At 34.9% G+C, this 21,809-nt stretch overlaps 1 pseudogene; it reads right to left on the bottom strand.

The window, feature by feature from the left end:
• Positions 1-682: 682 nt before the first annotated feature.
• LOC145128943 (transcription factor TCP19 pseudogene) lies at positions 683-2,077 on the bottom strand (annotated as a pseudogene).
• Between the last annotated feature and the right edge of the window lie 19,732 nt (positions 2,078-21,809).

The raw sequence follows: 21,809 nt of genomic DNA, 5'->3' as shown, positions 1-21,809 counted from the left end.
GTCGCGAATAAACCACAAATACAAAAATTTATTAAAAATCAAATATTTTTCTACCTTTTGTTTTTATTTATTTTCATTTTCAATAGATCAAAGTAAGTGTCCAAATCAAGAGGAAGAGAGGATTAATGAATTTCATTGTCATTATTTTATATGAGTATGAACATTAATAGAAATAAAAAATATAATGATATTTAAATTCTCTTTTTAAATACATTCACGAGTCTAATGTATATTTCACAAGTTCGAAAACATTCAAAATTGTCTAGATAAATAATTCTTTATAATATAAACAAACAAGACTTAACAAAATTATCCAAAAAGTATAGTCAACAATGAAACTTGAACACACTCTAGGCGTTGAAACCATATATCTTATCACTTCTCTTATTACTTATTCTTATTGTATTTGCATTTTTAAAAATAATTTTATTAGCCACTTTCGATACTTTTTCAGTCTCACAAAAACATGATATTTGTGAAAATATCACAAGCTTGAGTATATTCATGGCCTAAACACAAGATTTTTATTAAGAACAATCTTCCAATGTTAGAAAAAATAATCTCGTTTAATTCGTGAACTTTTTCCATTGATATAAATAACCTTTTTGCGATCAATGGGGAAAAAAGATCATTCATTTTAATGAATAGCCCTTTAGAAATAATTATATAATTATATGTCATGTGAACAAGTTATTTTCTCGTACTAATATTTAATTACAGAAAATTATACATACAATGTCACTTTTACCTACTTTTTTGTTCTAAAAAGTAAAAACCCATTTACACAGAAAAAGCACAAAGTGAGGCTAATATGTAAAAAGAGAAACAAAAAAGGATACAATTCTAAAGAAAAAAAACTTTCGTGGTTCTAACGCACTAAAACAAAGAAGAGGATTAGAATTGGCCGATTGATTAACTTGCAGGCGGCGTTTGATCTTTTGAACAGCCTTCCATGAATTGAAGCTCTCTTTTATCACCAAGCTCCAATGACAGATCCCTAACAACCTCCGCTGTTCTCCTCGTTGAAATTGAAATCGAACTTGAACTCACCGCCGGCGTCTGAACTTCACCACTACTGATACCCACCACCGGTTTCATTTCCGGCAGATAATTAGTCATGGGTCTTGATGGGACATTGAAAACAGGTGTTACCCCGGTGGGTATGGCCCACAACTGGGACTGATGGAATGTGGTTGCCCCGGTGGCCCCACACGGTGGAATCATGAAGAAAGTCCCGCCGGTGGTCGGTGGTGCACACATGGTCCACAACGGCACGAGCGCTCGTGGGGCAATCGGCGCTATGGGGGCAAAATTGGAAGTTGCGGCAACATTCAAATCATAAAACTCGCTGTTACATGCCCTTTTTCGTCTTTTCACGTCAACTCCTTCTTCGCTTGGCGTCGTCGGGATTTTTAACGTCCCGTTAACATTAACAGCGAGCGCCGGCACCGTCCCGGTGCCGGTGGCTTTAATGATAGCCGGCTCTGCGTGCTCCAACAACCACCGAATCGTCTCTCCGTCTGACTTGTGACCGAGTTCCCGAGTTAATTGGAAGATTCTCGCAGCACAAGCAGCCGGCATGCGGATTCGTCGACCGCGTCCCTCCACCTTCGTATGACGGTCTTTAGAACTCCTCCGGGGCGGCGCCACCGTCATTTGTTTCTGAGACATTGACACGGGCACCATTGCAACCGGTATCGATCCCCCCAACTCGTTATCAGCCGGCTCTTCCTTCAACATCGGTGGATCGCCAAGTAACCGATCAGATGTTGATAAAAAATTGGCGGTGTTGTTAGCATCGTCCTTTCCCGATTCATTATTCGTCTTTCCAATCGAAGCCATAGATGAAACAACCACGACGATTTTGGCTATGAAACCACCAAGATAACAATTATTAAGAGTGTAATGAGTGAAAGTGATTGGATCCAAAAGATTTTAAGAATTCAAATGATGGGTGAATTGAAATGAAAGGTTAAGAACAGAAATGAATGGAACAGGAGTCTGGAAACAAACCCTAAGGGCAGACCCGCTTATCTTTATGGTTCGGTTTCCTTACAAGAAGGGGGACCCTGCAAAAAACTTCCACTACAAAGTCGCAAATCAACGGCTGGTACTTAATGTCAAGATGATTTGTATGTTATAATGACACGTCGGCAGCCTAACAGCAAGTTGATGGCTTGGTTGATCTAGCGGATTACTTGTTAACTTAAGGAGTATTCATTTGGATGAATCGGTTTAATCCGATCCGATCAAATGAATCCAAAATAATTTCGGTTTTCAAAATATAAATCCAAATAATCCAAATTAAATTCAAATCTGATCCGATCCAACCAAATTATAATTTGGTTGGATCGGTTTTTTACAATTCGGTTTTCAAAAATCAAGACATTTCAACAAATATATAACTTTAGTATTAACTTACTCTATAATATAAACTAAAAAATATTGTTTAATTAATTGTGAATTAAAACTTATAAATAACTATCAAGAAAAATATATTATATATTACTACCTTATAGACAATTTTTTTTATAAGAAATAGATATTAAAGTATTATAAATGATGAAAATTTTTAATATACTAAAAGAATAATTTAGTAAAATTTTAAATTATTAAAGATATATATTAGAAATACAAAATAATAAATTGCAATTCGGTTTTTTTGGACTATTCAGTTTTTATAATGTAAACAAAAACCAATCCGAAATCCAAAATAATAATTCGGTTTTGCTAAAAATCAATCCAAAAATCTGAATATCCGAACCAAATAGTCCGATCCAAATTGTTCAATTGGACAATTCGGTTTTATCCAAATAGTGAACAGCCCTAGTTCACTTACCGGGTCCCTAAACTGAGAAAAAGAATAGTAAATTACAAACTTAGTCCTTATAGTTTTCTAGCCTAATTACGTAAATGGTCCCTAGGTTTTAACCAAATTCATATTTTCAGTCCCTAATTTTTTTTCTTGACACGTTAGTCTTAGTTGTTTCAATTTTTGTACAGTTGATCCACGGCTCATGTAAAATGTCATTTTACCACAATATATACCCACCTCACCCCTTCATTTTCCTTCTCTTTTTCCCTTTTCACTACAACCACCACCTTTTTTAGCTAGTAGGTTTTTCGATACTTACCCACCTCCATTTTCATCATCTATCTTCAACTTGTCCATCTATAATAAAAGCAAGATCATTTTGCATCCATGATTGAAAAATAAAAATCCTTTTACAGTCGATTATACATACGAAAAAAAAACACATTAGTTGAAACCCAAAGAAATTCATTACAAATCCCACTAGAATCAAAGTCTGGTGCCTAATAATATCAATTTGAAAAACTTTTACAAAAAACCAAAGAAATTCTTACCCAAATCCATCTCCAATTTGTGTTTCAGAAAATGGTTAGTGGGAGAAACAAAAATGGAAGCATCATCACTTACAGAAACCTAAAGATTTATTACCAAATTCCCATTACGTGTCATGAGCTTCATCAGTCTCTAGTCGTTCTCCCTAAATTATAGGTGGCGATGAGGGTGGGTCAATGACGTCAAAGAAGAACAACAAGATATGGAACAACAAAGGCGTCGTTAGAAGGAGAATTGGGACCAAACAGGTTTGAGAAAGGTCGATGGTGTATGTCAAGTAACGTAACCGGATGAGAGGCAATATAGGGCAGTCTATGGTGGTAGGTGTGACACTCGTTTTAGTTTAAGTAATTTATAATCTATAACGTAGTGAGAGTGTAAAATGTAAAAGTGTATGTGTTAGGAGTTAAGTGGTGTTATAATAAAAGTGTTTAGACCAAAAATGGTATTTTGGTCATTTTGTGTAATACTCGAATTTTGAGTAGATTTTTTAATGTTATAAAAAGAGAAATAGTATAACTTAACATATGTTATAAGATAAATAAGTTCTTAATGCAAAGGGCTTAATGGGTTAAGAAGTAAAAATTTGTAGGCAGGGGCAAAATGGAAAAAATTGAAGAGTGGAAAATCCTGCAATTATAATCGTAACGCGGCAAGAGACGGCAAGAGAGGGAATGTTGCGCGTCTTGGGAGGCAATAAAATGGTTGACATAAACTAAACAATGAAGGCAATGTACTTTCAAAATAACGCGGTGCGAAGAAGGTTAATCGTGACATGGTTGAAAGCAAGGTTGCAGAAATCGCTCGGCGGTAGCTCGGCGGTGGACTAGGGTCAAGGGATTAATCGGCTAAGGGGGGATTAATCGGGGGATTAATCAGGGAGCATTAGTTATTAAAAAATTAATAATTATAACATTAATTCTAAGAATATAACATTATATATATCATTAATAAATGTAAAATTATAACAATTCAACATTTCACAATACCAATAAATAAATAACAATTCAACATTTCACAATTTTCGATTAAGCTATCAAAGAAACTGAGGCGACATCCACTTTCAAAGGCATTTGCCTTCCTTGCTATTCAACATACAAACACTTATGGTTGTTATTCACTAAGATCTTGACAACATCAGTGTTGCCAACTATAGTTTTTATCATCAGAGTCTGGTTCATGGCTTGTAGGGGTTTCAAATGTTGATGGCCTGGAATTGGATACTAATCAAGAGCAAAGTTAGGAATTCACAAAAAGATTCATCATATTGAAGTCCTTAATCAACATTTATGTCTGCTTCCGCCATGAACAATAGTGAACTCTGTGAGGATTTTCATCGAACACCTTATGTGCGTCAATCCTTTGAAATAGGTGTGAAGGCAGATTCAATTGATGCCGAACAATCCTATGACATTCAGTTGCAGAAACATCCTGTGACATTCAATTACAATGAACCTGAGAAACGGTAATCTCATACAACGGTAACGTCATAAAAGGTGTGAAATAGTTGTGAACTCAACCTTAACCATGAACCTGAGAAACTGATTCAATTACACAAACTTCGAAATAGGTGTGAAGTCGAAGACGATGGCTAACGCTTTGAGAACTCAGTAAAGAATTACCTTAATAGCATACTCCCAACGCTTTGAGTACAGTTCCCAGAAACATCTTCATGGTAGAAGAGAATGGTAGAAGACGGAACAACAGAGATGATGGAAGAAGTCAGGGACGATGGCTACGGTGACGAGCAGGGGAGGAGTCAGATTCGTAGTCGTTGGAGGAGCCGGAGTTAGACTGAATGTGATGGAATGGCAAAATCAGAAGGAACCTAGTAGAAATTGAGGAGCTAAACCACCAGTCGAAACCACCATTGAAAACTGAAGCTCAAACCTTCAACCACCTGCTACGTGAACTAAGAAGTGAAGAAGATATATTCAACCTCCAGTCCCACACCCCAAGTCCCACATCCCACATCGCTGGTGCAAAAAAATAATAGGTATAGACATTCTATAAAAAAGGAGCGACAATCCCCTTTGAAACGTAAAACAACTATGGTTTGGGTTGTTGGTTCCATTTGGCCGACGAGTTTAGAGTGGGCTGGAATCACTATTGGTGTCCGAGTTGGTCCGATTTAGTCTGATTTGGACCGAATTGACCGATATTGACCAAGGCCGATTAATTAACCCTCTAACACCTATTCGTAGGCGGTTGGAGGCTGCCAAGCGTCTAGGCGCCGATTAATTGGCCGCCTAGACCGATTTTTACAACCATGGTTGAAAGTAGGATGCCATAACTTTTATGACGAAGTTTTTAGCAACGGATTGAAAAGTGTCATAAATGGAGAAGAAATGGCGACTCGGTAAAAAGAATACACGGTAGTACATGTCGCAGAGCGGCAAGAGAAGAACAACGACGTAGGGTCGCTGACGAGTTTAAAAAGTCTGATAAAAACAGCCGAGAGTTATCAAAAGCTCTCATTTCTCACTTATTCGTTCTAGAACAGAGAAACACGAAGAAAAGGGGATTTCGAATGGATTTCAAGGATAGACAATGGGAGATTAAGAGGAAGCTAGCAAAGGATCACTTACTACTTCTAGAATCAAGAATAAGTTCTATATTCTAAATAATTTTGAGTTAGGGCAGATACGAGTTTGGGGTTTGATAAGCCTAATTATAGCAAACGATTTTTATCTTTAAATTATGATGCATAACAATTAATAGAGGTTATAATAACATGATTCTAAGTGTATTGAGTAGTAATAGTAGCTAATTACTTGAATTTGAAGATGAAATTGGTATGTACCCTAGAATTTGAAGCTAGTGGTTTTGAAGAATTAACTTCATGTCATGTCAAATGAAAGTATATAGATGATTAATTCATGAAATATGAGTAAATTGAGTATCTAAAGTTGTATTAGAGGTGTTATGAACGTGTAATGAAACTAAATAAAGAAAATGAAAATATGAGGTGAGAAGTATTATAGTAGTGGAAGATTATGTCTCAATGTAATAAGACACTTAAATTGTTTAGGTAAGGAGCTATTGATAGTAACATATAAATGAGTGTTATGATTTGATGTTGTGACATTATTGAACATAAACGATAAATTCATAAAATAAGTTATAACACTTAAGAGATGTGTTATTGCTTAGGTTTCGGTGAAGCGAGGATTGGGATGGGATCTTAAGGAGTCGGAACAAGATCCTTTCAACCAAGTCAAGGTGAGTAATTTAACCTTAACCCATATGATATATTGTGAAATACAATTTAGAATTGTATAACTACATCTATGTTGAAGTAAATTGTCATAAAAGGTGTTTTGATGAGAGTATTCTAATAGGACTTATAAAGAGTATAAGTCTAATACCCTATAAATATTCAAAAAGTATGGTGTATTCGACGACGAATTCATACATGAGTATTATGATATTTTTAAATAACATGTGAGCCTCCTAATGAGTTATTGATTGTAAATATTGATGGAATAAATGAGTATAAAAGAAACTCTTAGTAAAGGAATTGCATAAAAATTGAGTTTAGTTAAATTAATATACTTTTATAATAATACTATGTTGAAATGTGATAATGTTATAGTTAAGTTGTTCATTAACATTATGCTTATTTTGTGAGTGTAATTGTGGAAAGCATGAAATGTAAACTCAAGCAAAGAAAAGGCAGCTACGGAGAAGTAGGAGTTAGTTTAATATTAATTATAGGTGCATTTTATGCATCCATTTTGCACGTCTGTTTTCGTCTTTTTATTGCATTTTAGCTCTTAATTCTTGCACTTAGTTAATAACTGTGGCACTTGCATGTTTTATTCAGAATGCCTGGTAATTCACCATTTTTTGAATTGTTTTGTAGGCATTGCGGGTATGTAGAGCAATGGAGGAGAGCATGCAGTTTGGAGCTTGGAGCATGGATCATGGAAAGAAAATGAACCGGATGTGTAGTAGAATAAAACTTGAAGACATGACCCAAGTCGTTGCTCTTCATCGTATAAAAGGACTACGTTTAAAACGTGATCCGTGTTACACCGACACGGGTCATGTTTGTCATTTTCATCATATATTTGAGCAACACGACTTGGGTTGAAGATAAAATGAAGACGTAATGAAGATCAAAAGCCAATCGAAGTTTCAACAAAAAGCGCAGTAAAAAAGCGCGTTCTGACAAAAAAAGCGCGTTCTGGCAAAAAAAGTGCGGTATGGCAAAAAGCACGTTCAAAACTCACGGTCGTGAGTCCAAAAGTGCGAACGTGCGTTTTTCCGAGGGAAATTACGACATATGCTAAATTATAGGATTTTGGCCCATTTTTCACATAGACAGTTTTTGGAACTACTGTGGGCGGTTTTGGGTGGTTTTTGGAGTTCCCGAATCATTTTAAACGCTAGTAATTTCCATTTGTAAGCATTAAACTCTTTTAATTCCATCATCTTTTTTTATTTGTTTTCAGCCATGTGTGGCTAAAAACCCTAACTCTAATTCTTAAACTCTTTTATTTGATGCATATGCCTTGATGTTTGGTTTATGATTCTATTCTAGTGATTATGTTCTTGTTTCAAGTAGAATTCTTGAATTTGATTTATGTTTAATTGACCACTTATATGGATTGAGTTCTTGTGTAGTTAATTAACTTTTAGGGCACCTAATCGTTCTATATAGTTAATGTGAGGTAACAAGCAATAGTATTTCTTATTGTAGAACATATATCACATGTTTTCACACTTCCGATCGTATAAGAAGAAATGAACATTGTTGGGAAGCTTGTACAAAACTTAATGCAATTTAGTTTAAATTAGTGAAGTAGGTTTAATCAAAGAGCGTGTTTTGATTAGATTGGCAAGAGAAAGGTATTAGAGTATGTTAGTATCTTTCAATGCCAACATAGAATAGTAATCATGAATTGCATCAAGGCATAATCAAGTTAAATGAAAACTTTGAGAACTGGAACTGAAACCGTTTAATTCATTGTTTACAAATGTATTTCATTTTATCTGTGTTTTCAAAGTATAATATTATTTACATTACTTAACATTTTGCATACAAAACCCCCTTTTTGTGACCAAAATACCTTACACAAAGAGGTATAGACCATTATCCCATGTCTCTGTGGCTCGGCCTTGCTTTCCTTGTACTACTTTTTTAATGCATTATAATAGTGTATTTGAAGTCTATTGTACCCCTATTATTTGTTGGGTTTTAAAGCCTAACAATCATCTTTTATGTAAACTTTTATAATACCAAATAGATCATGGATGTGCTTTATACTAAGTATTTTGTGCTTACCTAGTTGTGTTTGTAAGTACTAAAGTAAACCCCTGGTTTTAATGCATAAAATGCAAAAAATTTGGGTGTATTTTGGTTTTAAAATATGAGAAAAGTTTGCTTGTTACAACAGGTCATAGGTAAAAAGGGATGGGATGATGTGGGGAAGAGGTGGTGATGTGGGGGTTCATCGCAAATAGAAAATAGAAAATAGGAAAGTTAATGGTTGTTATGGGTATGGGTAGGGTTGGGTTATATATCTAGTATTGATAATATAAAAACAATTAAAAATAAAAAATAAAAATCTATAGGAACCACAAAAGTAAAAAAAAAATTAAGGATTGAACCTTTTACTTTTTGTAAACCATATAGAGTCTTTATTTAATTTAGTCTAGCTTTGTATTTCATTTATGATAACTTGGTTATTAAACTTTGTTTTTACAACTTAGTCCTTGGCTCGAACATAAACATATTTAATTGATTTTTGTAGGGTTTTGGTATGGTTATAATTATTATGATAACAACATCAAAAGGAAATGATAACTAAAAGCGATATCGTCCAACAGGGTCCTTTATGTAATCACGTAAGCAATAAACACAACTATAAAGAATTTAAACTATTCACTTGTAGTGGGATGTATTATGGTTTGTATAGGGATCAATATACATGTAAATCTAGGGGAAAAAGTAGCCTCTTTCTCATGATACCACAACATGGGTGCAATTACGATGCAAAAAACGAGTGCTAGCTTGAGGATAATTGAACCTCACAACATAAACTCTTATATCTTAAAAACCTTCTAGAAATTCTTAGGTATTATCTGAAATCTTGCTCAAGGATGGTGCAAAAGTGAGGTACAGGATCACTTAAGTAGTTGCATTTGTTCTGCATATGCTCGAACAATGAACATGTATTATGAAAGTTGTGGAACATCTCTTTTCAGGCTTGGTCTAGTCCTATCAGGTTTAGTCCATACTACATGCAGTCTTTCAAGCACTTATTCCTCACAGTACTTGTAAGAATTTATATTGATATTGGTATCACCAATTATTCACCACTCGCTTGTGTGACCTAATTGGTTGATACACATCTTAAAAGAATATGAGTCTTGCATGGCTTGTTGGATTAAGGTGTCTAAGGTCTTAACAAAATTGGTATAACCTTAGTGAATAAAAGTAAAGTCCTTTTTGGGTTGCCCACAATAACTAGAAATATCTAAAAATGACTTTAAGAGATAGATTAAATGATTTGTTAATTTATTATATTATTAATAAATTAATTAGAAATTGTTTGAATTGCTTAATTATTAATCGAAATTAATCTAAAGTTAATTCGGGATTAATTAAAGGTGCAATGGTTAAATTGAAATTGTTCATAATTGAGCAAGGAAGGAAATTCTAGATGCTTCCTAAGCATGGACGGGTTTGAGGAGCGCTTCTAGGGTTTCTGGAAACCTCCTGGCATTGAACTGGAGATTAAATCTAATATTTTATTGTTCAAATCTGGCTATATCTGCAAGTTACCTAAACTATAAATAGTCACCTTTGGCATCACAATTTCATGGTTAATACCTTCTAGATGTGAAATCTGAATTTCTCATCATATCCTCTCTCTTCTTGTCTTTCTAGTGTTCTAGGGTTTTGGGTGTGAACCATTAGAGGCATCCACACTATTGGTGCTTGCTTTCCAAGGAAGAATTCAAGAAGGTTGTTGGTAATATCAAATTATTGCTTAATTTATGTGTTCTAACTATGCGTTTTTCGATTTTACATAGGTTAGATGACTTTTTCATAAATATGTTGCTATAATAGTGAGAATGTCATATATCTCTAGGTTGCATGTACCCATAAGTGTTTATGTAAATTTCGTTGTGCAAATATCTTTGATTATAACCTAGAAAACTCATCGGAGGTATCAGAGCCTAGGATTCTCTGTTATATGTGCATATATGAAACTGGAATCAAACTAAAAATCGAAAAGAAACCTGCTAAGTCGTACCACGAAGTGGCACTCTGCTTGCCATTACGTGGTGGAGCCTCCAACATAATTTCGAGATTTCTTGCCTTTTTCAAATTTGTAGGATAATTTCTAGTCTTAATTGTTATTTTAATTGTATAAAATTTGAACCTTTAAACTAAGTAATTAGATAAACCCTAATTCGAAAATTAAGGAAGTATAAAATAAATTAATATTATTTAATTATCACATTAATTAAGATAATTGTTTAATCCTTAAAAATTTAATATAACTAATTAAATGTTTAATTAAAAGATAAATATTAAATCTAAAATTGGTTTGAATATTATTTGATTAAAAGTTCATTTAGTTAATTAAATTTAAACCTTGCATTACTAAAATGTTTTAAAAATATACCCTTATATATATATATATATATATATATATATATATATATATATATATATATATATATATATATATATAAGAGTTATAATACTTTATGTAAAATATTAAGTCAGTCGAATCAAGAGTATGCCTCATTTATCAAGCCACACTATAAGATAGGTATAAGGAAACGACCTATAAAATGGCCGTTGAATGAGTGTCATTTTCACTCACCGCTTCTTTGTGCGGTGGATTGTCTTTAGCCGAAAGGGTTTTGATTGGACATTAATCACATTAAAAGTATAACATATAAGTACTAGAACATACATTAAAATCCCACTCTAGAAACTTAGGAAAAATGTGAAATTGTATGCTAATCCATGAAAACGCACATTGTTTCTTTGTGAGTCGTTAGTGGAGTGTGCGTGGTTAACCGACACACTAATTTGGGACTACAAAAATGAATTGATGAGACAACTCAACTTTATGATTGTTGATGGAGAGTGTGTGGTTAACCGGCACGTCAATGTGAGATCATAAATGAGAACGAGGGTGTCTAGCGGGTTTGCATGGTTATTCACATCTTGTTTGTAATCCCAGGCGTCCCAGTCACAAAAAGAAGAGCACAATATGAAATCAACACGCCATTGATTGTTACATGAATCTCAAGAGTTCTAGGAGTTTCATTATGATTGAATTTGGTAAAGTTCTTTACCTATCTAAAATAGATTTGTGATGTGATTACGACATCCTTCTTCATATTACGAATCGAAAATGTGGATTCTAGCCTTAATTTAAAATTGGGTTAATAATTACGGATTGAACAACTTCATTAAACTTTCTCTCTTAGGTCAGATGGAAAACTTCTCCTAGCTTCTCGCGTACTTTCGAATTCTAGCTTCTCTTCATTCTCCATCGGGAATAGCTCATTTGTTATGGAATCCTCCCTGATTGGAAACATGTCCTCGATGAACCTATCCCTCAAAACAATAATGCATCAACTTTGAATAAGTTGTTATTCTCATAAACATGTAGATTTATCAAATAATCTCTCTTGCATCATTAAGTCTCTCAATGTTCCAAAGGATCTTTTATGTACATGTGAGCATATGAAATGAATTTGCATTTGTGTGAAATGTTTCACCAAAGGGAAAAACAAGAGTGATTTGAAAATCATCAAAACTTCCTAACTGCTTGAAAGCTAAAGGAGAGGATTTTGTATGTGCTCAACAAGAGCTGCATAGATAGACTCGATAATCTCAATGTTTCCCTTAACGAGAGTCTTGATATAGACCTTATGCTTGGATATTTCATTAATTCTTATGATAATTTCAACTTGATTTATCATATGAGTACTATGGAGAAAACACTGATGGAATTTGTAAACCTTCTCTAAACTGTGGAAACTGGAAAGGAATTAGATTTCTTATCCAATCCTAGTTATCGCATTTCTGAATGTTGGCGGAAAGAAGAGGAAACGTTCGAATCCTGAATGGAAAGGAACAGTTTCGATCGGAACTTCACATTATGAAGGTATGGAATTTGTGTGTCCTCTATTCCACGCAACCATTATTCAAAAAAGGCAAGGTTCATTTAATGTAATGACAAGGACTGCCCTAAAGGCTTGAAAGATCTTCGGGATGGTAAAGTCAAATGTTTGACTCTACATTAAGTACTTGATTATTCAAACTCCAAATACTTCCAATTCATGCATACTTGATGCATGATGTGGTAATCACATGTGGATGACATTATAGGATCTAAAAAAATAAGGAAGCTTAAGCATCAAGAGTTAAACCTAATCATCAGAATGGACGAGTGTCACATGTTTTGATGCTTATGGATTTCGAGCTTGTGCTTAGTAGTGGAGTTAACAAAGATCAAGTTATTTTCTATTACTATTTAGAAATGTTTACAAAACCTAATTTCATTTTATGCGTTGCATAAACATGAATTTCAATTTTCATTTGATAATGGAAAGGTGAGAATTCTAGTTTATAAATATGATGGTTTTATGTTTAAAACATCAACTTGAAATTGCAATTCATGAAATTATAGTTTGTGTTTCTAAATAACAGTAAGGTTAACTTTAATATTGATCCCTCTAATAGTTTAAGAACGTGCTGGTGGCATAATCGCCTTAGCCACATAAGTAAGAAGAAGCTCCAATTGTACCGGACTTGGAATCGTTCAACTTTGGGTTGGATGATGTATAGGAGTATTGTTTGTTGGTAATATGACTAAATCACCATTCACAAGGACATGTAATGGATGAAAGGATTGTTAGATCTTGTACACACTAATATGTGTGGACCCATTAAATCCACCACAAGGGACAACATACACTATTGTGCCATATTTTATTGATAGTCTCAGTAGATTTGATTATGTGTATATGATTAAGCATAAGTCTGACACTTTGAAAACTTTTGAAAGAGTATTAGAACAAAGTAGGGAATCGATTAGGCAGGAAGATAAAGGTTTTCCGGTCCTAAAGGAAAAGAGAATGCCTTAGTATCGATTTCTACGATTATCTTAGAGATTGTGGAATGGTTTCCATAATTGGATTCTCCAAGGACACCATAATGTAATGATGTTGCAAAAATAAAATTTGAATGATATATGGTTCGATCTATGATGAATTGTGCTTCGGTACCAATTACATTTTTGGGTAATACACACTTGAAATGGTAGATCATGGAAATTCACATTAACCCGCTAGCGGGTTTCAGTGTATATTTACATGACCATTTGGCGGACAAGAACTCCATTTTAGGGGACATATTATTGACTTGGTGGAAATTCACAGTAACCCATTTGTACATGTACATGACCAATTGGTGGACAAGAATTCCATTTAGGGGACAATAATTCCACCAAGTCGATAACATGTCCACTAAATGGAGTTCTTGTCTACCAAATGGTCATGTACACAACAAACGGTTGTATACCCGTTAAAACCCATTTTCTAGACAAACAATCAATTTTGTGGATTCTTTGACCATAACATTTCCACTAAATGGAGTTGTTGCCTACCAACTGGTTATGTAAAACCGAGTTGTTTTATTCTTACTATGAAATTCCACCAAGTCGATAACATGTCCACTAAATGGAGTTCTTTTCTACCAAATGGTCATGTACACAACAAACGATTGTATACCCGTTAAAACCCATTTTCTAGACAAACAATCAATTTTGTGGATTCTTTAACCATAACATTTCCACTAAATGGAGTTCTTGCCTACCAACTGGTCATGGAAAACCGAGTTGTTTTATTCTTTTTAGACTAATAAGACTCGTATTAATCTAAAACCGAGTTGTTTTATACCCACTTATTATTGTTGAATTTTATACTATGAGATACCCTTTTAGGTGTTATTCAGGGGACATGTTATCGACTTGGTGGTAATTCACAGTAACTCGTTTGTACATACACATGACCATTTGGTGGACAAGAACTCCATTTAGGGGACATGTGACTTGGTGGAAATTCACAGTAACCCGCTAGCGGGTTTCAGTGTAGATGTACATGACCATTTGGCGGACAAGAACTCCATTTAGGGGACATGTTATCGACTTGGTGGAAATTCACAGTAACCCGTTTGTACATGTACATGACCATTTGGCGGACAAGAACTCCATTCAGGGGACATATTATCGACTTGGTGGCAATTCACAGTAACCCGTTTGTACATGTACATGGCCATTTAGTGGACAATAACTCCATTTATGGGACATATGACTTGGTGGAAATTCACAGTAACCCGCGTGCGGGTTACTATAAAATTCCACCAAGTCGATAACATGTCCACTAAATGGAGTTTTTGTCTACCAAATGGTCATGTACACAAGAAACGATTGTATACCTGTTAAAATCCATTTTCTAGACAAACAATCAATTTTGTGGATTCTTTGACCATAACATTTCCACTAAATGGAGGTCTTTCCTATCAACTGGTCATGTAAAACCGAGTGTTTTATTCTTACTATGAAATTCCACCAAGTCGATAACATATCCACGAAATGGAGTTCTTGTCTACCAAATGGTCATGTACACAACAACCGGTTGTATACCCGTTAAAACCCATTTTCTAGACAAACAATCAATTTTGTGGATTCTTTGACCATAACATTTCCACTAAATGGAGTTGTTTGGGGTGAACAATGAGGGTCACCAGGGTTGACACTTTGGGTTCTTATTGAGGGTGAACATTGAGGGTGGCGAAGGTTAACACTTTGTGGTGTGTTTTCCTACTCCTCCTCCTATGCAACTCAGGAGCCTTACACATAGTACCGTTCTATATAATCACCTCCACATTCTCAGTAATTTTAACTAGGAGCCTTATCTAATCCGCTCACCCTACTGGTTCTCCAACATGAGTGCCTCGTGACTGGGCAGCTAATTTGTGGATTTCTTGCCTACCGAATGGGGTTATATACTGCTATTAATTGAAGCAGGCTTTGTGGTGTGTTTCCTACTCCTCCTCCTATGCAACTCAAAACGAGCCTTATGCATAGTATCGTTCTATATAATCACCTCCACATTCTCAGTAATTTTAACTAGGAGCCTTATCTAATCCGCTCACCCTACTGGTTCTCCACCTTGAGTGCCTCGTGACTGGGCAGCTAATTTGTGGATTTCTTGCTTACCAAATGGTCATGTACATGTACAAACGGTTGTATACCCGTTAAAACCCATTTTCTAGACAAACAATCCATTTTGTGGATTTTTTTACCATAACATGTTCACTAAATGGAGTTCTTGCCAACCAACTGGTCATGTAAAACCAAGTTGTTTTATTCTTTTATACTAATAAGGATCGTATTAATCTAATACCGAGTTGTTTTGATGGTGAACATTGAGGGTCGCCAAGGTTAACAGTTTGGGTTCTTATTTGAGTGTTAACATTGAGGGTCGCGAAGGTTAACACTTTGTAAAGAAGAAGGACGGGTCGCACCGGATGTGTATTGATTACCATGAGTTGAACAAGCTAACGGTGAAGAATCGTTATCCACTTCTAAACATGAAAATAAATGAAGATGCAACCCATTTGGTTTTAACGATTTAGTGAATTAGTATATACTTATCAATTTATCATGCATCTAAATATAAGTAACAGTATGGGTTCTCATATATGCCCCCTTCTAACGTAGTAGGGGTTCTCGGTTCTTATTGATGGTGAACATTGAGGGTCGTCAAGGTTAACATTTTGGCTTCTTAGTTGAGGGTTAACATTGAGGGTCGCGAAGGTTAACACATTGGGTTTTTAGTTGAGGGTGAACAATGAGGGTGGAGAAGGTTAACAATTTAGGTTCTTAGTTATTTGGGGTGAACAATGAGGGTCACCAGGGTTGACACTTTGGGTTCTTATTGAGGGTGAACATTGTGATGGGTTTTGAGCATTACAACAATCATATGGTGCACATGCAAACCCTAAAGCTTTGGATCTAGGTTTTCTAATTGTACATGCAACAATCTCCCAAAGCTTGTAAACCCTAATACTATCATACATATTTCAAAAATCACATATGATTAGGGTTAGAAACTTTTACCTCTCTTGTTATGTAGCAATAACAAGTTCAATCCTTCTTGATCTTGACTTCTGAAAGCCTAGTGCCCCAAGTGTTGCACCTCTAATGGAGTCACAAACACCCAACACAAGATGATGACTTAGGAGAGAGGTGAAATCGGCTAGGGCAACTCAAAGAAGACATAGGGCCGAATTTCACATGTTAAGGGGTTTATTTATAGTTGAGGCTATTAGGGTTTTAAGGTGGAAACCCTAATTTCCTTGCTTAGGCCTTAAGCAATCCATGAAGCCCTTATAGAAGGACCCCTTAGACGAAATCTTTATGGGCTTCCATAGATTTCGTCTAATCCCTTCTATTAGGAATCCATAGCCCAACTAGCGACTATCAGATAATTGCATTATCAGTCCCCTTTATTTAATTAGTCTCTTTTTTTTCACCAAATTAATTCCAAATTAATTTCTGATCAATACTAATTAAATAATATGATTTCCAAATAATATATTAATCTTGTAATATATTAATAAAACCATTTTGAGTACTAATTTATTATTCATATAATAAATTCTACTCTCTCTCCTATTGTCATCCTATCAAGTTGCATGAGTGAAGGCAACCCAAAAGGACCATGCTCATAACCAAATCAAGTACATACCAAAAATACTTATGGGCTTAGACACCTAATCCAACAGTCTCCCACTTGGATAAGTCTAATAACTATTATTGCAAGTACGACTACAGAATCTGATTAGCAATCGTAGCTTTCTAAAGCTGTTGTCGAACTCTGATCTTATCAGTAACGCGTCCTTTAGATAAGGGATAATATATTCCTCCATTCTACAAGATATTTTATGAACTGAGACATGGATTATAATCATTCTCTCTGTTCATGTGTTGTTTCCCGATTTCTGATTTATGACGACTGACTGTTTGAATATATCAAATCAGTCCAGGCTTGGCCAAGCGCTTAGGGGTGTCATCACTAAATCATCGAAGGGCCCACAAATATCGCTTTTATCCCACTTTGGGTAAAAGGAACGGATAAACTTTGACTCATATGCTTGCACTATTTACTCATCAAATCACACACAATAATATGTTTTATAACACCAAGTTACTGGTGCGTTTACGCATTATCAATGTGCAACCGACTCGTAAACAACAACTCATATCTCTCCGTTTCAAGAATATAAGATATTATCGTCTCACAATCACTCGTGATAAAATCCATGAAGTGATTCACGTGAGCGTGGTTTTAATCTAATACTCAAATCTTATTTCATGAGCACTCATGAACGTTGTAGCAAACTTTTGCTATGTCTAAACGCTTTAGACAATCTACAAACCAATTAATGACAGTCTTGCCTTAATACCTAGTTCCAATGTATGATAGACTGTGGATGTTTGAATAATCTTATTATTCGGGAAGTCAAAACATGCGATGTGAAACACAAGAATAATTGAATCCAATACGGCCTCAACACTTTGAGTATAAATAAAACACCTTTTATTTAATCACCATATTGATTACACATTATTCATTGTATAATGTTTCGCCTAATCAACTTAATACTTGAATTATAACAATAGTTATCCCATGCTCCAAGCATGCACACTATGTTACCTATGGTCCTTACTTTGTGAAATAGATCAATTGTAAACATTTCTAATGACGCTCATTTCACAATTCCAAATCCTTATTACAAGTGTAAGAATACGAAATCCTTGCCACTATTAGAATGTGTTAGATTCTAAACTTATCATGCAATAATCCTTTTACCAAAGTCACAGAGACTTGGACAATGATACTACAAAGTACTCCACTGGAGATTGTTACAAGACAATTCTACAAGTACAAATTCTCACACTCAAAGTACATTCCTTTGAACATTCTTCTTGCATAAAAGTTTCTAATCTACACATAGATTCTTAATACCCAACTCCCATTATGGAAACTTTTCCATATTTTCCATATGACAACTCATTCTTAATAGAATCCTAGCTATTCATAATAATGTCAATATAGTCCATTCATTACTATACTTCCAACTGCCCACAAGCAACCAATCCTTAGCGAACTTTAAATTGTCCTTGACAGTTGTTTAATTATTTTAGTCATATCCGGTTCTGGTCCTTTTTCCCTCTTAATGCCCTAGACATTTGAAAAATCAGAACGGTTGAATATTACAGCATATTTAATCGATCCTATACCCGAAGCGTATGGGATACGATTCATAATGTCTTACATAAAGACATGATACTTTACCAGTCTCTTGCTATAATATAGCCATATATAGAATTCCCTCATGTTGAACCTTTTCAACATAACATTAATAAATGTCCATGACTAAGTTTGATTAAAATTTCTCGATCTAAGCTTTTAGATTTGAAATGAAGTATAAATTTCTCTCCCTTAATTATAGCAAAACAATTTTTCAAACTCTGCAACTTTGCAAATTGAAACTTTTGTTTTCGATAATTAATATTGCTAACTCACAACACTTAACATAATAATCATGCTCCCACTAACATGATAATTATATCCTTACCAGCATAACACTTATGCTCCCACTAGCTTTGACATGTATTCAGAAATCATCTGGACTTCTATAAATCAATACCTATTGACTTCCTTAACCAAAGTTCATATTTTTGATACGAGACGTTTCGATAAGCTTTTATCTAATCTCATACACCTTTTATTAGAAAGCTCATATGTGTATCTAAACAATTTCAGAACTTACAACAATAAGTCCCGACTGCTTAAACTATTTTCCACTTATCACAATTCGAACTATGAAGAGGGATGTCGTAATCATAATCGAATTCGAGAATTCAAATATCACAAGGCTATCCCCTAAAAATCATCTTAGTGAAAGCGTTTCCTCACAATCATTTTCATGAATTGGAGAGAAACCTTTTCCACTTAGTGTTGGGTTTTGAGCATTCTAACAATCCTATGGTGTACATGCAACCCTATGTGCTTTGGATCTATTTTTTCTCTATTATACATGCATACATTCAAAATTCCAAAGCATCATCCTAACTAGCATACAATGGAGTATCTATACTACAAAAGTCTAGTTAGATGACATACCTTTTGATGGAGCTTGAAGTCTTGAACCTTTAAGAGCTTAGTGCCCCAAGTGTTGCACCTCAAATGGAATCACACAACACCACCAACAATTGGAATAACTTGAGAAGAGGTTACTTGGTTCACTCTATGAAATCGACTTTTCCCTCTTTGTGTCTCCACTAGTGTCATTTCATGAACCATGGGGTCCTTTATATAGCGTGGCTCATTTAGGGTTACACCATGTAAACCCTAATGTGCATGACTTTCCATTTCCTTCATGATCCATGGGTTTTAACCTCCATGGAGTATCCATCGGTTACCACATGTGTTAAGCCCAACATGAAGGACTATGGATCACAAGCCCACATATATAAGAATGAATGATTTACATAATCAATCCCCATATATTTAATTAGTCTCTTTTGATCACAAAATTAATTCCAAATTAATTCTTGATCAATACTAATTAAATAATATGATTTCATATTAATATATTAGAACTTATAATATATTAATATAAATCGTAAATAACCTTTTCTCATTTGTCTATCCAATTGTTCTGATGCCATGCAACCCAAATGGACCATGCTACTCTCGGGTCGAGTACATACCAACAATAGTTATGGGCTTAGACATCTAATCCAACAGTCTCCCACTTGGATAAGTCTAAAACTATTATTCAAGTATGACTCCAATATCCCGACTAGCAATCGTATCTCTTAAAGCCGATGTCGAACTCTGACCTAGTCAAATGGCGTGTCCATTAGATAAGAGATCATGTATTCCTCCATTCTAGATATCATATGGACATGAGACATGGATTATAATCATTCTCTCTGTCCATCTGTTGTTTCCCGATTTCCGATTTATGATGACTGACTAATTGAACAAATCAAATCAGTACAGGCTTGGCCAAGCACTTAGGGGTGTCATCACTAAATCATCGAGGAGCCCACATATATTGATTTTATCCCTCCAAGGGTAAAAGGAATGGATAAACTTCGACCTAAATGCTCGCTTGTACTTACTCATCAAATTACACACAACGATATGTTTTATAACATCCAAGTTACTGGTGCGTTTACATATGTCAATGTGCAACCGACTCGCAACTACAACTCATACGTCTCCGTTTGAAGAATATAAGATATTATTGTCTCATAATCACTCGTGATAAAATCCATGAAGTGATTCAAATGAGCGTGGGTTGAATCCAATACTCGAATCTTATTCCAGGAGCACTCATGAACACTGTAGCCACTTTGTCCTAGACAAACTACAGACCCATTCATGACAGTCTTGCCTAAATACCTACTTCCAAAGTATGATCGACTGTGGATGGTTTGAATAACCTAGTTATTCGGGAAGTCAAAACATGCAAAGTGAAACATAAGAATAATACTAATCCTATATGGCCCCAAAACTTTTGAGTCCCATATTATACTCATTATTCATTATATAATGTTTCGAATAATCAACTTAATACTTGAATTAAAATCATAGTTATGCCATGCTCCAAGCATGCACACTATGTTTGTTTAAACAATAGTTATGCCATGCACCAAGCATGCACACTATGTTTGTCTATGGTCCTTACTTTGTGAAACAGATCAATTGAAAAACATTTCAATGATGCTCATTTGACAATTCCAAATCCTTATTGAAAGTGTAAGAATTCCAAATTCTTGTCACTTCTAGAAAGTGTTAGATTCTAAACTATCATGCAATGATTCTTTTGTAATGTCTAGGTACCAAAAGTCACAAATACTTGACCAACGATATTACAAAATATTCCTTTGGAGATTGTTACAAGATAATTCCGTGGAAATGAAGTATCGAATTCAAAGTACATTCCTTTGAACATCCTTCTTTCATAAAAGTTTCTAACTTTCTCATCTATTCTCCACCCCCCCCCCCAATATGGAAACATTTCATATCTGCCATACGACAATTCATTATTAATAGACTCCTGTCTATTCATAATAATGTCAATATGGTCCTTCCATTACCATACTTCCAACTGTCCTTAAGCGACCAATCTTTGGCGAACCTTAGATCGTCCTTAACAGTTGCTCAACCACTTTAGTCATAACTGGGTCTAGTCCTTTTTCCCTCTTAATGCCCTAGGCATTCGGAAAAATTTAGAACACGAGAATAGTATAGCATATGCAATCGATCCTATACCCGAAGCATATAGGACACGATTCATAATGTCTAACATAAAGGC

This window comes from Lactuca virosa, chromosome 8, assembly GCF_052849685.1.
Source record: "Lactuca virosa cultivar CGN04683 chromosome 8, Lactuca_virosa_CGN04683_v6, whole genome shotgun sequence".
Taxonomy (NCBI): Eukaryota; Viridiplantae; Streptophyta; class Magnoliopsida; order Asterales; family Asteraceae; genus Lactuca; species Lactuca virosa.
Note: the sequence above shows the minus strand (reverse complement) of the source record. Positions and strands in the feature narration are given on the sequence as shown.